Genomic DNA, 14,207 nt, shown 5'->3' with positions numbered 1-14,207 from the left:
CAGCTGTGCGCCAGCTAGGGAGTCTGGGGAATGTGACAGTTAGCAATGACTACAGCTGTGCACCAGCTAGGGAGTCTGGGAAATGTGACAGTTAGTAATGACTACAGATATGCACCAGCTAGGGAGTCTGGGAAATGTGACAGTTAGTAATGACTACAGCTGTGCACCAGCTATGGAGTCTGGGAAATGTGACAGTTAGTAATGACTACAGCTGTGTCTGACGAGGTGATCTTGGAAATGTGACAGTTAGTAATGACTACACCTGTGCACCAGCTAGGTGATTTGAAAAACGTGGACCGTTGGTAGATCACGAGGATCAGCTTGGCCTCCCCTGATCTAGACATTGTTGAGCTAATATACCACATCTGCAAGAGAGACATTAAAAGCTTAAATAACTACTTATATACCACTGATTCCCTAATCAGCCATATGTGAAGGCACTCTGCAAATTGGAATGATCTCAAAGGTTACAATGATTTTTATGTACACTATCAATACATTTGCCCTTTAAAATAAACCTATGTGTAGTTCATAGCTAAACCGTATCAGCACAATGGCCCTTATTCTGGTTGGTGCGGCCGGAGCCGCATATGCGGCTCCAACGCACCAGGCGAATCCCCGCCTTCCATACGGATCGCCACGGCCGTCCGTACGCGGATATGTGGCGATCCGCATGAAATTGGACGGGGATACGCCTCCTCCATGGTGGGAGCAGCCCCTGCATTCGATGGTCGCCGAACATCGAATGCAGGGCCGCACGCTCCACCAGGTCCCGCAACACAAGACCACACGGACACTTGTCCGTGTGAAATCTTGTATGGGGGCGGGCAGCTGACATCCGGCGATGTCAGATGCCCGCCCCGTACCCACGCGTCACGGCCTCATTACCATGCATACGCCCCGCGTTTGCATGGGAACGCCCATGAAACGCTGGGCGTATGCATAGGGTAATGAGGATAAGTAGACCCTCACGCCCCTCTACGCCCCCTGTGCGGCGTATAGAGAATCCTTGCGGCGAAATCGCCTGCACATGCGCAGAGTGACCTCTGCACATGCGCAGAAGATAAACATCGGCGGCCCGTACGCAAGCGGGAATTTCCGCACCGATCAGAATAAGGGCCCCTGTCCTAGTTTATTGCTCAATGAGGTAGTAGAGTGTTATATATGAAAGTCCAGATCTCCAAAGAACGTTAGCAGATAAGCTTTATTCTGCAGAGTGAGGACATGGCGAGCTCGCATCTCTCTTTATATATTACAGTTGGCGTTCTTTTATTTACTTTTAGCCATGTATCATTGGTTGAGGGTGGCAGAATCCTCGTTGTGCCTGTAGATGGCAGCCACTGGTTAAGCATGCGCTTTGTGGTGGATTTACTGAGGGGAAAAGGACACCAAGTTGTAGTGGTTGCTCCAGAAACCAATCTCCACCTTCAGACGTCTCAAAACTGTGAGGTGAAGTTCTACCCTGTATCCTACTCCTTGGAACATCTACAGAACATTTTCTCATCTTTCGCAATTGAGTTGTTCACTGAAAGACCGTTTCTGCAGAAATTTCTTAAGGTCCATGAGAAGATGACAGAAGGAGCGGAGCTAATGTTGCGTAGTTGTGTAGGGATGTTGAACAATACTCAGTTGATACGATCTCTGGAACAAATTAAATTTGATATCGTCTTCACAGATCCTGTGGTCCCTTGTGGTCAATTCCTTGCAGAGCACCTATATGTTCCCTCTGTTTTCTTCTTGCGCGCTGTACCTTGCCATCTAGATTCTAAGTCCTCTAAGTGCCCATTGCCATTATCGTATATCCCCAGGATGTTGACAAGTTTGGCCGATCGAATGACTTTTCCTCAGCGGTTGAAGAATTCCCTGTTTGAGGTGGTCTCATTCTTCCTGTGTGATTCTTTTTATGCTCCCTACCAGTTACTGGCCTCTGAATTCCTACAGAGAGAGGTCAGCCTGCAGGAGATTCTTGGCCACGCAGCCATCTGGTTGATGAGAATTGACTTTGTGTTTGATTACCCGAAGCCGGTGATGCCCAACATGGTCTTCATAGGAGGAATCAATTGTGTCAAACGAAAGCTTCTTAATCAGGTAGGAATTCATATGAAGTATTTTTTTTATCTTAAACATCTGTCCTCCATGTTCTAGATCAGGGGTGGCCAATTCGGTCCTCGAGATCTACCACCGGTCCACGTTTTCCCATTCATCTAGCTGGTGCACAGCTGTAGTCATTACTAACTTTCACATATTCAAACATGCTGCAGTCATTCCTACTCTAGATCCACAGGTTGCCTGAAAAACATGAACTGTTGGTAGATCTTGAGGACAGGTTTGGCCACTCCTGTTCTAGATCATTTTAATTAACCATATTGCCTTATTTTATATAGTGCCTACAGATTAGATCTTGCCATTTTAAATTTCATACAGCATGAACACACACTAGGGTTAATACTGTCATAAGTCAGTTAACCTACAAATATGTTTATCGCAATGTGGGAGGAACCTAGAGCACTGGGTGAAAAAAACTTGTGCAAATATGGGAAAACAAACTTCACATAGGTACTGTAGTTCCCACGGCAGACTCTAAATCAGTGATGGCTAACCTTGACACTCCAGCTGTTGTTGAACTACACATCCCAGCATGCTCTGCATCAGTTTTAGCATGGCCAAATAGTAAACTTGATGCAGGGCATGCTGGGATGTGTAGTTCAACAACAGCTGGAGTGTCAAGGTTAGCCATCACTGCTCTAAACCATGGCCACAATGCCGTGAGGCAGAAATGCTAAACTTTCTGCACACTCTCTCTCTCTCTCTTTTTCTCTATGTATATATATATACTAGGTGATTCATCGCGCCCTACGGGCGCTCTTCACACCGGCGTAAGGGGCTACGCCCCTTAATTTGTGAACATTTGAATTGTGAGAAATATGGTTAGAATTGTATGAAAGATGCCCTATATTGCAGCTTCTGGCAGTGGGTGAGGGTCCAGCGTGGCAGCACAGGAGTACCGGACGGTGGCCCTGAGTCAGTGTCTCCTCCTACTGGGATGTGCAGGAGTAATGGTGGATGGTGGCTGTGGAGTAATGGTGGATGGTGGGCGTGTACTGTAGCCCTGGCTGGGCGGGGGGAGTTGATGTCAAGGGGGTGGAACGTCAGACACATGAAAGTGAAACTGTTCTACACAGGAACGTTCTCCACAGGGGTTGAGTGACAGATCTGGCTAAATATATAAGAGATATATATATATATATATATATATATATATATATATATATGGCTGATCCAGAGGGCATGACTTTTAACAGTGGGCGCGCCATGGTCCTGACTTTGATCTGCAATGGGGGGATTAACTGTTCTGAGCACGGCAGTAGAGTCCGTACCCCACCCCACTAGAGTCTGTTGCTGTTCGCATGAATTTGGTGATAATTGTGGCTGTGTATTACATAAGCCATGTTTTGGACAGTGTAGATCACTAGTACCCTAGTTCATGGGTCCTCAAACTGCGGCCCTCCAGATGTTGTGAAACTACAAATCCCAGCATGCCTTGCCACAATTTTAACACTCCCTTATAGCAAAACTGTGGCAAGGCATGCTGGGATTTGTAGTTTCACAACATCTGGAGGGCCGCAGTTTGAGGACCCATGCCCTAGTTGGTTTGTTGGAATTTGTTTTAATGTATGGCCCTCATTCTGGTTGGCTCGCAAAGCAGCGTTAGTTTGCTGCTTTGCAAACCTTGTAATGCCACCCACTGTGCGGCCGAAAGCCCCCTATTTCCCTGCATCGCTGCAAATGGATGTTTTGAGGCCGAATGCCCCCCATCCTCCTCCCACTGCGAGTGCCACAGAGACTATGCTAGTGAGTGAAGACCTGCACATGAGCATAAGCGATTATGGGAGGCAGTACTAAACATCGGTCACCATTGCGAATCTGCAATTCGCAGATTGGTAAACCAATCAGAATGAGGGCCTATATTCTGTGTGATTCTATGGGTGGAATTCAGTTGAGCGCGAGTGAGAACTCGCAAGACTTATGAACAGCAAATTTGCTTTGCAAATTACATTTTCAATTTTAATTCCAAATTTACATTCTGAAATTTGCCTGTTCTTGTCCACACTCCCTAATGCAATACCGAACTGAAAGGTAGGGAAAAAGCAATGAATAATTATGATTAATGACTATTTAGGCATTTGGAAGTTTTCAGTTAGCTTAATTGGGACAGTAATTACGTCATTTCGGAGGTGAAAAATATAAATGGTACCCTTAAAATAAACTTTATTTTTTTCAGTTTCTGCTTCCCAAATTTAATGAAAGTATTTATTTTAATTAAAAAGTAGTGCAGGTAGCTGGCAGCAGATGCAGGTAACCAGCAGCAGGTGCAGGTAACTGGCAGCAGATGTAGATGACCGGCAGCAGGTGCAGGTAACTGGCAGCAGATGTAGATGACCGGCAGCAGGTGCAGGTAACTGGCAGCAGATGCAGGTAACCAGCAGCAGGTGCAGGTAACTGGCAGCAGATGTAGATGACCGGCAGCAGGTGCAGGTAACTGGCAGCAGATGTAGATGACCGGCAGCAGGTGCAGGTAACTGGCAGCAGATGTAGATAACTGGCAGTGGGTGACAGGTGCTGGATTGCAGGTAACAAATGCTGGATAACAGGGGCTGGATTCCAGGTAACAAGTGCTGGGTTACAGGTGCTGTATTGCAGGTAATAAGTGCTGGATAACAAGTGCTGGATTCCAGGTAACAAGTGCTGGGTAGCAGGTGCTGGATTGCAGGTAACAAGAGCTGGGTAACAGGAACACTAAAGAGCAAGGGCTGGAGCACAGGTTGAAACTTCCTCCAAGGGATTGACAACAAAGCACTGGTGTCTGCATGCCCCAGAGATATCAGCTTTATCCCCATGGGCTGATCCCAATTGGTGGGGCTGAACTGAGGACCAGCGCAATTGCATACCTCCCAACTTGTGTGCTGAAGAAATAGGGACACTCAGCGCCCGAAAATGGGGCGGGGCGTATGCAAATGAGGGCGCGGCTTATGCTAATTAGCCACAACCTCATTTTCATACGAGAATAGACGCTGTGCGCATGCGCACAGCGTCTATTCTATTAGATTGGGGGTCTCCCAACTGCCATCCCCCGCAGCGGGACAATGCCTGCCGCGGGTGGGACAGCGGGACAGGACCCGAAAATCGGGACTGTCCAGCTGTAATCGTGACAGTTGGGAGGTATGCAATTGGCCGGCTACAACAACATGGTGGCGTCCGGACGGGAGACAAACACCTATTCCTATCCTCGCCAGAAGCGCACGCTGGAGGCCCCGGGAAGATGGTCGCGGCCGGGAAGACGCCATGCTCCCCGCCCTGCACCCGGACGGACCGCCAGCAGACCCCGCCACCGGAGACGAACAGGTGAGCGGCGTGCCCCAGCACCAGCCGTGACACAGGGGAGGAGAGGTGCCCCCTTGGGAGCAGGAGCCCGGCAGCAGAAGACTCCATTTCCTCCTAGATTTACACCTCTGCTTGGAAGAGGAAATACCTCAATCCAGCAATTACCAATATCCATATTGGCAGCCTTGCACAAAGTATTCATTCAATTAGTCAATCGTGTACTGCGCAGACCAATGCGTTGATCGCTATGCAGGCACAAATCCATCAAATGGAGGTGTCAGGTGTCATAGGTGCAACTACATCTACAATTAGTAGTGTATCTAGCACACCAGTAAGTGGCTCACCACCTTCCCCACCCCGTCGGAGTATTAGGACCCGGGGTGGCGTGTGCGCAGGGTCAAGAGGTGGTAGTGCACGGCCTGATGGAGGGAAAAAATAATTATTTTACATAAAATAAATTGATAATACATGTACTATGCTTGCATTTTTGTGACATTAATACACATTTCTATTGTTTGCGACTGCCAAATGCAGGTTATGTATGACATAATATACTGTAGTAAAAATGTCACAACGCATACCATTTTGTCTGTGTGTTATTCTTCAAACATTTGTTGTGTGATCTGTTCCATAATGTAATGATATATGGGCAAGGTATTGGTGGAAGATGCTGTTGTCTCAAATCTGGCCCGTCCGAGGTTGTGGAACTACATATTTCAGCAAGCTGTGGCAGTCATGTTTTGAGCTGTCATGCTTACAGTGTGTCAGGGCATGCTGGGACTTGTAGTTCCACAACAACAGGTGAGCCATAGTTTATGGCAAAAAATCACATACATGTGAATATACTTACAAGGTTTTTTACAGCAAGGGATAGGTCTGCACCACCAACTGTACCCTTGGGCTGTGTCTATTGGGCTAAATGTGGGGGCAAAAAGATGTTAGTGATAAAAGGAATGTAGGTGAGTTCACTTCCAGCAAAGGTACATGTAGGAATAGAGGGCACATGTGCTTACCAGAAAAGTAGTGCCTGATGATGTCTGTACGCACCAGATTCCCCCTCTGCGTACCCCTCACTACCCTAGGTGTGGTAGGTTGGGCTTCCTGCACGACTGCTGCATGATCCTCCTCCACATAGGCTGGTTGGTATAGGGCTATGTTGTGTAACATGCAGCAAGCCTGGACGATCATCACTACTTTTGCAGGGTGATAAAGCAGCAAACCAGATAACCGGTCCAAACACCGGAATCTACTTTTCAACACTCCAAACGTACGCTCCACCACATTGTGGGTTGCAATATGGGCTTTATTATACCGGTGCTGTACAGGGCCATCGGGGGTGCGCAAAGGTGTCATGAGCCAGGAAAGACACCCATATCCTGAGTCACCTAAACCAAAGAAAGGAAGTTATTGCCTTATATGGTAAGGTATGTGCAGTGGGCAAATAGTATTTACTTGGACAAGAGTAGTAGGCTGGTGAAAATTGAAACACACACACACACACACACACATTTCAGCAGGTACAAATACGAATAGAGAGGGTAATATGTAAAAATGTACTTACCAAGTAGCCAGCCCTCTGGCATTTGTTGTTGGGTAAATCGGTTCCAGAGGCCGGAGTGTCTCAGAATATAGGCGTCATGGCAGTTCCCAGGGAAGCCTGCAACCACACTTAGGATTTTTAGATGAGCATCACATACAACCTGCACGTTCAGGGAGTGCCGCCCATGCCTATTGACATAGACGTGGCCCCGCACGTGCGGTGCCCTAATCCCAATGTGTGTGCAGTCTATAGCTCCCAGCACGTAAGGGAATGCTGAGAGTCTACAGAAAGCAACCTTGTGGTCCTGCCACTCTGACTCAGAACTGGGGAATCTGATGTATGTCTGCCACAACTTCTTAAAAGCAAGTAACACTTGAGTAAAATGCTTTAAGAAAGTGGCTTGTGATACCCCCAAGGACCATGAGGTCACGGACTGAGTGGAGCCAGTGGCCAAATAGTAGAGGGTACACATTAATTTCTGCAGCCCAGACACTGCATAGTTGCCCCCCCCCCCAAAGGGTCCAAATCATCTCTCACCAGCTCATATAAGTTCAACATGTTATTGCGGTTTAGCCTAAACATCCCCACAACCTGTTGATCCGAGAGGGAGTCCAGGTACAGCCTAGCACGATACATACGTGGGGTACGCAATATTTGGGGTGGTACCTGGTTCTGGTGCGCAGCTTCCTCCCTCCTGCCCAGCTCCTCCAAATGGGCCAAATCCAAAATGAGCAACTCAAATCCACTCTGCACAATCTCCATGTCTAAAACCCTCACAGGTGTCCTTAATGATGTGGGGGTATATGTAAGAGTGTTTGTGAGTGAAATTAAGGACACCTGTGATGACATTAACCATTTGTGCACTTGACCAAATTGAGTTCTGGGCCAAATCGCCCAACAGAACCTGGTCTGAAAAAATGGCGATTATTAGACACCTTAAAAGTGCGATTTGCGAAATCCCATTCCATTAAATAAGCGATTGGTATACTTTTCTATTGGAAAACATCTGGATGCGATAAAAGTGCGAATTTTTACCGCACTTTCAGTACGCATGACTTATCGCAAAAAATATGCGATTTAGGGACCTTTTCGAATCACATTAAATATGCGAATTCACGGAAAAATGCGAATTAGCCGTTTCTTGGAGTAAAAATCGCCAAAAAACACAACTCTCATTCCATAGAATGTCACCCCTGGTGTTTAAGTGTCAGGCCATTATCCAGGGCAACACCAAGATTCCGCACATGATCAGAGTTTTTTTAGTGCTGTGCCCCCCAGCTTAAGACCTGTCAGTATAGTATGGTGCACTTATGTTACATTTGTAGATAGAAGTAAATGTATGAAGTTTGGAGTGGTATCTATCCCCATAAAGACAAGGTGATAATGCTCCAGCCAATCAGCTCATAACCGTCAATTTACATATTGGAGCTGATTGGCTGGTACATTATCACCTTGCACATAGATGTCACTTCTCCAAGCTTCATACATTTACCCATCTGTTCACTTGCTGGGTGTGGAAGAATAGACATGTAATCAATAATAGAAGGGAACAAATGCACCATAACAAGAACACAAGAATAATTTAAATTCCTGGCAATAAGGCTACAACATGATAGCATGTCGACTATATGTCTATCGACCTTTCCATTGCCAACCTAATACTTGTGTCAACCTTCAGTGGTCAACCCAATGTACAGATGTAGCACCGCTCATCCAGCGCCAGGGCTCGCCAGACCACCCCTACTGGCGAGCGGCGCTACATCTGACTGGGACGCGCGAGCTGTCACACGTAGCCGCGACGGAGCGCGGCGGGTACAGTACTCACCCGTCCGCGCCCGCCGCCGGCTAGCGTGTGCAGGCTCCGGTCTGCGGTGTGCGGGTAGCGGCAGCTCTGGGTAGGGATGGCAGCAGTAGTGGTGCCGGGAGGCCGGCGTCGCCATCTTGGTTGAGGGCAGGAGACAGATTGGCCCAGAGTGGAGGTTCCCTCCTCATCCTGTGCTGACAGCCAATGGCAGCCATCCCCTGGGGATATAGGGGATCTGCCTAGGCTGTTCAGTGTCAGTGCAATGAGTCTTTGGAGTCATTCACAACTCCTAGCTGATTCCCGGATCCTGGCTCTTTCTCTCCTGACTCTGGTGCCTTGCTCCCTGCATCTTGCTACAAGGAAGTTTTCTCCTGACACCAATGCTGCAAGTCCTACCTAGTGCTTGTTCCTGCTTGTGTCCCAGAATTACCCTGCACAGCTTCCCGCTGTCCTCCTTCATACAACTCATTCATTCCATCATCTTTCAGTCATCCGGATCCATTTCTTCTGTCATCAAATCAACCTCCTTCCGGATCCTCATCTATGTACTCTGGCTCACCAAGTATACGTTTCCAGATTTCCCTGCCCGTTATTAGTATTGTGCTGGACTCTATTTAATTTATTCCAACTGTCACTTAAAGAAGTATTTGAGTGAAGTTTATCATTTATGAAATCCGTTATTAAACCTGCACGTTTCAATCCTACTCCTCCTGGTCCGTCTCCGGTTCCTGTGCACCACACGACTCCATCCAGCCCTTTAGCCGTGACAGTTTGCACTGACCCGATGGAATCGGGTGAAGCACAGGCCTCCATGACGGATGTTCTTCAAGGCATCATGGCTCGATTGGAACAAGTAGAGACTACCCAGCGTCAAGTGGCTCAATTTCTCCAGACCTTGTCATCACCTCAGGCGGCTCCTTCAGTTTCAGCAGCACCAACCTCCGGAGCTTCGGCCCCTGCTGCTCCCCCTGGGCCAGCTGCTCCTCACCAGCTACACCTGTCAACCCCCAGTAAATATGACGGGTCCCCGAGGGGGTGTCGAGGATTCCTGAATCAATGTGACGTCCATTTTACCCTCCAGCCTTCCAATTTCCCCTCTCCCAAGACTCGGGTGGCTTACATCGTGTCCCTACTGGCGGGTCCAGCCCTGGAGTGGGTGTCCCCCCTTTGGGAGCGAGCGGATCCCATCCTCAATAACTATGAAGAATTTGTGGCCTCCTTCCGTCGCATCTTCGACGAGCCTGGCAGAGTGTCCTCCGCAGCCACGGAGATCCTAAGGATTCGTCAGGGCAGTCGCCCAGTGGGACAATATGTCGTACAATTTCAAACCCTGGCTTCCGAACTCAGATGGAACGAAGAGGCTCTCGTTTCTGCCTTCTGGAACGGCCTAGCCGGGCGCATCAAGGACGAGTTAGCAACTCGCGATTCTCCTTCCACCCTGGCTGAACTCATTTCATTATGTAACAAAGTCGATCTGCGACTCCAAGAACGCCAACTTGAGAGGAATCGCTCTGATCGCCTTCGCCCTCGATTTCCTTCCAATGTCGCACCAGCCTCCAAACTAACCCCGCCTCCTGCGGTGTCAACAGATGAGCCCATGCAAATCAACCGCTCCCGTCTCTCTCTCGAAGAGAAGTCCCGAAGACGGCGAGAGAATCTATGCATGTACTGTGGCTCCTCAGCTCACTTATTGGCTTCCTGCCCGCTGCGGCCGGGAAACGACCGCTCCTAATCTCCCCGAGGGAGGTCCGATTAGGAGTCTTGCTTCCATCTCCCTCTTCTTCTGATTCCACCATTCCGGTTACCCTTGTGTGTCCCCAAGGGAGAAAAAGAGTTCAGGCCCTATTGGACTCTGGAGCAGCAGGAAACTTCCTTTCTTCTTCTTTTGTTACCCAACATGCCCTGCCTGTGCAACCCCTGGATCACTCGCTGGTCCTCACTGCAGTGGATGGGAGTCGAATTCGTAGTGGACAAATCACCCATCAGACCACCCCGGTGACACTGCTCATAGGAGCTCTACATCAAGAGACCCTCGAATTCTTCATTCTTCCACAGTCCTCACACCAAATGGTCCTGGGCCTTCCCTGGCTCTCCAAACATAACCCACACATCGATTGGACCAATATGGAGGTCAAGGCCTGGGGAACAGATTGCCAGTCTACTTGCATTCCTCAGATCCTTCCGGTCTACCAGACCCATCCACAACGTGAGGGTAACTGTCCTTCATCCTCTTCAGCTCCACCCTTGTCGATACCCGCACCATATCGTTCATTTACAGATGTATTCAGTAAAGGTGGTGCCGACACCCTGCCTCCTCACCGTCCTTGGGACTGCCCGATAGAGCTGGTGGCCGGTAAATTCCCTCCTCGTGGCCGCATCTATCCCCTGTCGCTACCTGAGACTGAGGCCATGTCCTCGTACATTCAAGAGAACTTAAACAAAGGTTTCATTCGACCATCTACTTCTCCGGCCGGGGCCGGGTTTTTCTTTGTGAAAAAGAAAGATGGCGGTCTTCGGCCATGTATCGACTATAGGGGCCTGAACGACATCACCATTAAAAACCGCTATCCCTTACCCCTTATCGCAGAACTATTCGACAAGATCAGAGGGGCAGCAATCTTTACTAAATTGGACCTGCGAGGGGCCTACAATTTGATCCGGATCCGTCCAGGTGACGAGTGGAAGACGGCTTTTAACACGCGCGACGGCCACTATGAATACCTGGTGATGCCCTTCGGCCTTTGTAACGCCCCCGCTGTCTTCCAACAGTTTGTAAATGATATCTTTCGGGACTTGCTGTACCACTCCATCGTAGTCTATCTAGACGATATACTCATCTTCTCTCCAAATCTCCAACTTCACAGACAGACAGTGTCCGAAGTCCTACGACGTCTTCGCCACAATCAACTGTTCTGCAAGTTGGAAAAGTGCGTTTTTGAGGTCACGTCCATTCCATTCTTGGGTCACATTCTCTCCGCCACTGGGATAGAAATGGACCCAGAGAAGGTGAGAGCCATCCAAGACTGGGCAGCCCCCACAACACTCAAAGGAATTCAAAGATTCCTAGGGTTCTCAAACTATTACCGGCGATTTATCCGGAACTTCTCTACTATCGCTGCTCCCCTCACTGCTCTCACTTGCAAGGGAGCTGATCCAAGCCGATGGTCGCCAGAAGCATCCTCTGCCTTCCAGCAGTTAAAGAGAGCATTCATGACGGCACCAATCCTCCTCCAACCAGACCTCGACAGGCCCTTCATTCTCGAGGTGGACGCATCCTCGGAAGGGATCGGGGCCATCTTGTCACAAAAAGGTGAGGATCAAGAATTACACCCTTGTGCCTTCCTCTCCAAAAAATTCCTCCCAGCAGAGAAGAATTACCCCATCGGGGAACAGGAGTTGCTTGCAGTCAAAACTGCGTTAGAGGAGTGGCGATACCTTCTGGAGGGGGCACGACATAAGATCACCGTGTATTCAGACCACAAAAATCTGTCCTTTCTTAAACAGGCTCAGTGCCTTACTGCCCGCCAAGCCCGTTGGGCCATGTTTTTTGAACGCTTTGATTTCCAAATTAAATTCCGACCTGGAACCACGAATACTAAGGCAGACGCTCTATCCCGCTCCTTTGAGACGACCTCTGACCTAGAGACACCTCCTCGTCCAATCCTCGATCCGCTGGTCTTCGCCCAAGTAACCGTACAGCCATCTCCTCCTCCAGGTAAAACGTTCGTTCCCACCGAACTTCGCAAGAAAATATTGTCATGGGCACATTCTTCCCGCTTCGCAGGGCACGCAGGAGCACAAAAGACCTTGATGTTCCTGTCACGTTCTTATTGGTGGCCAACCATCCGCCACGACGTAACCAACTTCGTTGCCTCTTGTGTAAGATGTGCTCAGCATAAAGTGCCCAGAACAACTCCCGCTGGTCCTCTCCGCCCTCTAACCATTCCCACAGAACCATGGACCCATCTGTCAATGGACTTCATTTGCGAACTACCTCCCTCAAAAGGTCATACCGCAATCTGGGTAGTGGTCGACCGATTCTCGAAAATGGTCCATTTTTTCCCACTAAAAGGTCTCCCCTCTGCTCCAGTACTGGCTCAGCTATTCATCTCAACCATTTTTAAACTTCACGGACTGCCCAAAGAGATTGTATCCGACCGCGGAGTACAGTTCGTTGCAAAGTTCTGGAGAGCTCTCTGTGCCGCGGTACAGGTCAAACTCAAGTTTTCCACTGCCTTTCATCCCCAGACCAACGGCCAGACAGAACGGGTGAATCAAGACTTGGAGGCCTTTATCCGACTGTTTGTCTCGTCTTCCCAAGATGACTGGGTGGATCTTCTCCCGTGGGCAGAATATATGCATAACAACTCCTATCACTCTTCCTCCGGAACCACCCCCTTCTTTACAGTATTCGGCAAACATCCACGATCTCCGGATTTCTCAGAATTATCCTCTTCCGAAGTTCCTGCAGCGACCACTTCATTACAACGCTTTGCTAAAATCTGGTCGGATGTCCACACCGCTCTTCTTAAATCTTCCGCCCGATACAAGAGGATGGCAGACAGGAAAAGAAGGGCAGCGCCCAGATTGAAAGTCGGAGACCGGGTATGGCTGTCTACCCGCCATATACGCCTCCGTCTGCCCTCTATGAAGCTGGCTCCCCGGTTCATTGGGCCATACCCTATCATCCAAGTCATTAATCCTGTCGCTTATAGACTTCAACTTCCTCCTTCCCTAAGGATTTCGAATTCCTTCCATGTGTCCCTCCTCAAGCCTTTAAGGTTGAACTCTTATCAAAAGAAGATTCCCAAACCGCCCAAGATTAACTCCGAAAGTGGGGCTGAATTCGAGGTAAGACGCATTATAGACTCTCGTTGCCGCAATTCTCGTACCCAGTATCTGGTGGAATGGGTTGGGTTTGGTCCCGAAGAGAACTCTTGGGTGGATTCCATTGATTTGCACGCTCCAAAACTGGTAAAGCAATTTCTCCAGAGAAATCCGCACAAGGTCCATAGGCGCCCTGGGGTCACCCTGAAAAGGGGGGGTACTGTCACACGTAGCCGCGACGGAGCGCGGCGGGTACAGTACTCACCCGTCCGCGCCCGCCGCCGGCTAGCGTGTGCAGGCTCCGGTCTGCGGTGTGCGGGTAGCGGCAGCTCTGGGTAGGGATGGCAGCAGTAGTGGTGCCGGGAGGCCGGCGTCGCCATCTTGGTTGAGGGCAGGAGACAGATTGGCCCAGAGTGGAGGTTCCCTCCTCATCCTGTGCTGACAGCCAATGGCAGCCATCCCCTGGGGATATAGGGGATCTGCCTAGGCTGTTCAGTGTCAGTGCAATGAGTCTTTGGAGTCATTCACAACTCCTAGCTGATTCCCGGATCCTGGCTCTTTCTCTCCTGACTCTGGTGCCTTGCTCCCTGCATCTTGCTACAAGGAAGTTTTCTCCTGACACCAATGCTGCAAGTCCTACCTAGTGCTTGTTCC

At 49.2% G+C, this 14,207-nt stretch overlaps 1 pseudogene; it reads left to right on the top strand.

Moving 5' to 3' along the window:
* The first annotated feature begins 1,224 nt into the window (after positions 1 to 1,224).
* Positions 1,225 to 2,145, top strand: LOC146021316 (UDP-glucuronosyltransferase 1A5 pseudogene; annotated as a pseudogene).
* The last annotated feature ends 12,062 nt before the right edge of the window (positions 2,146 to 14,207 follow it).

The sequence above is a fragment of the Crinia signifera genome, chromosome 7 (genome assembly GCF_055691185.1).
Source record: "Crinia signifera chromosome 7, ASM5569118v1, whole genome shotgun sequence".
NCBI classification, from domain to species: Eukaryota; Metazoa; Chordata; class Amphibia; order Anura; family Myobatrachidae; genus Crinia; species Crinia signifera.
Note: the sequence above shows the minus strand (reverse complement) of the source record. Positions and strands in the feature narration are given on the sequence as shown.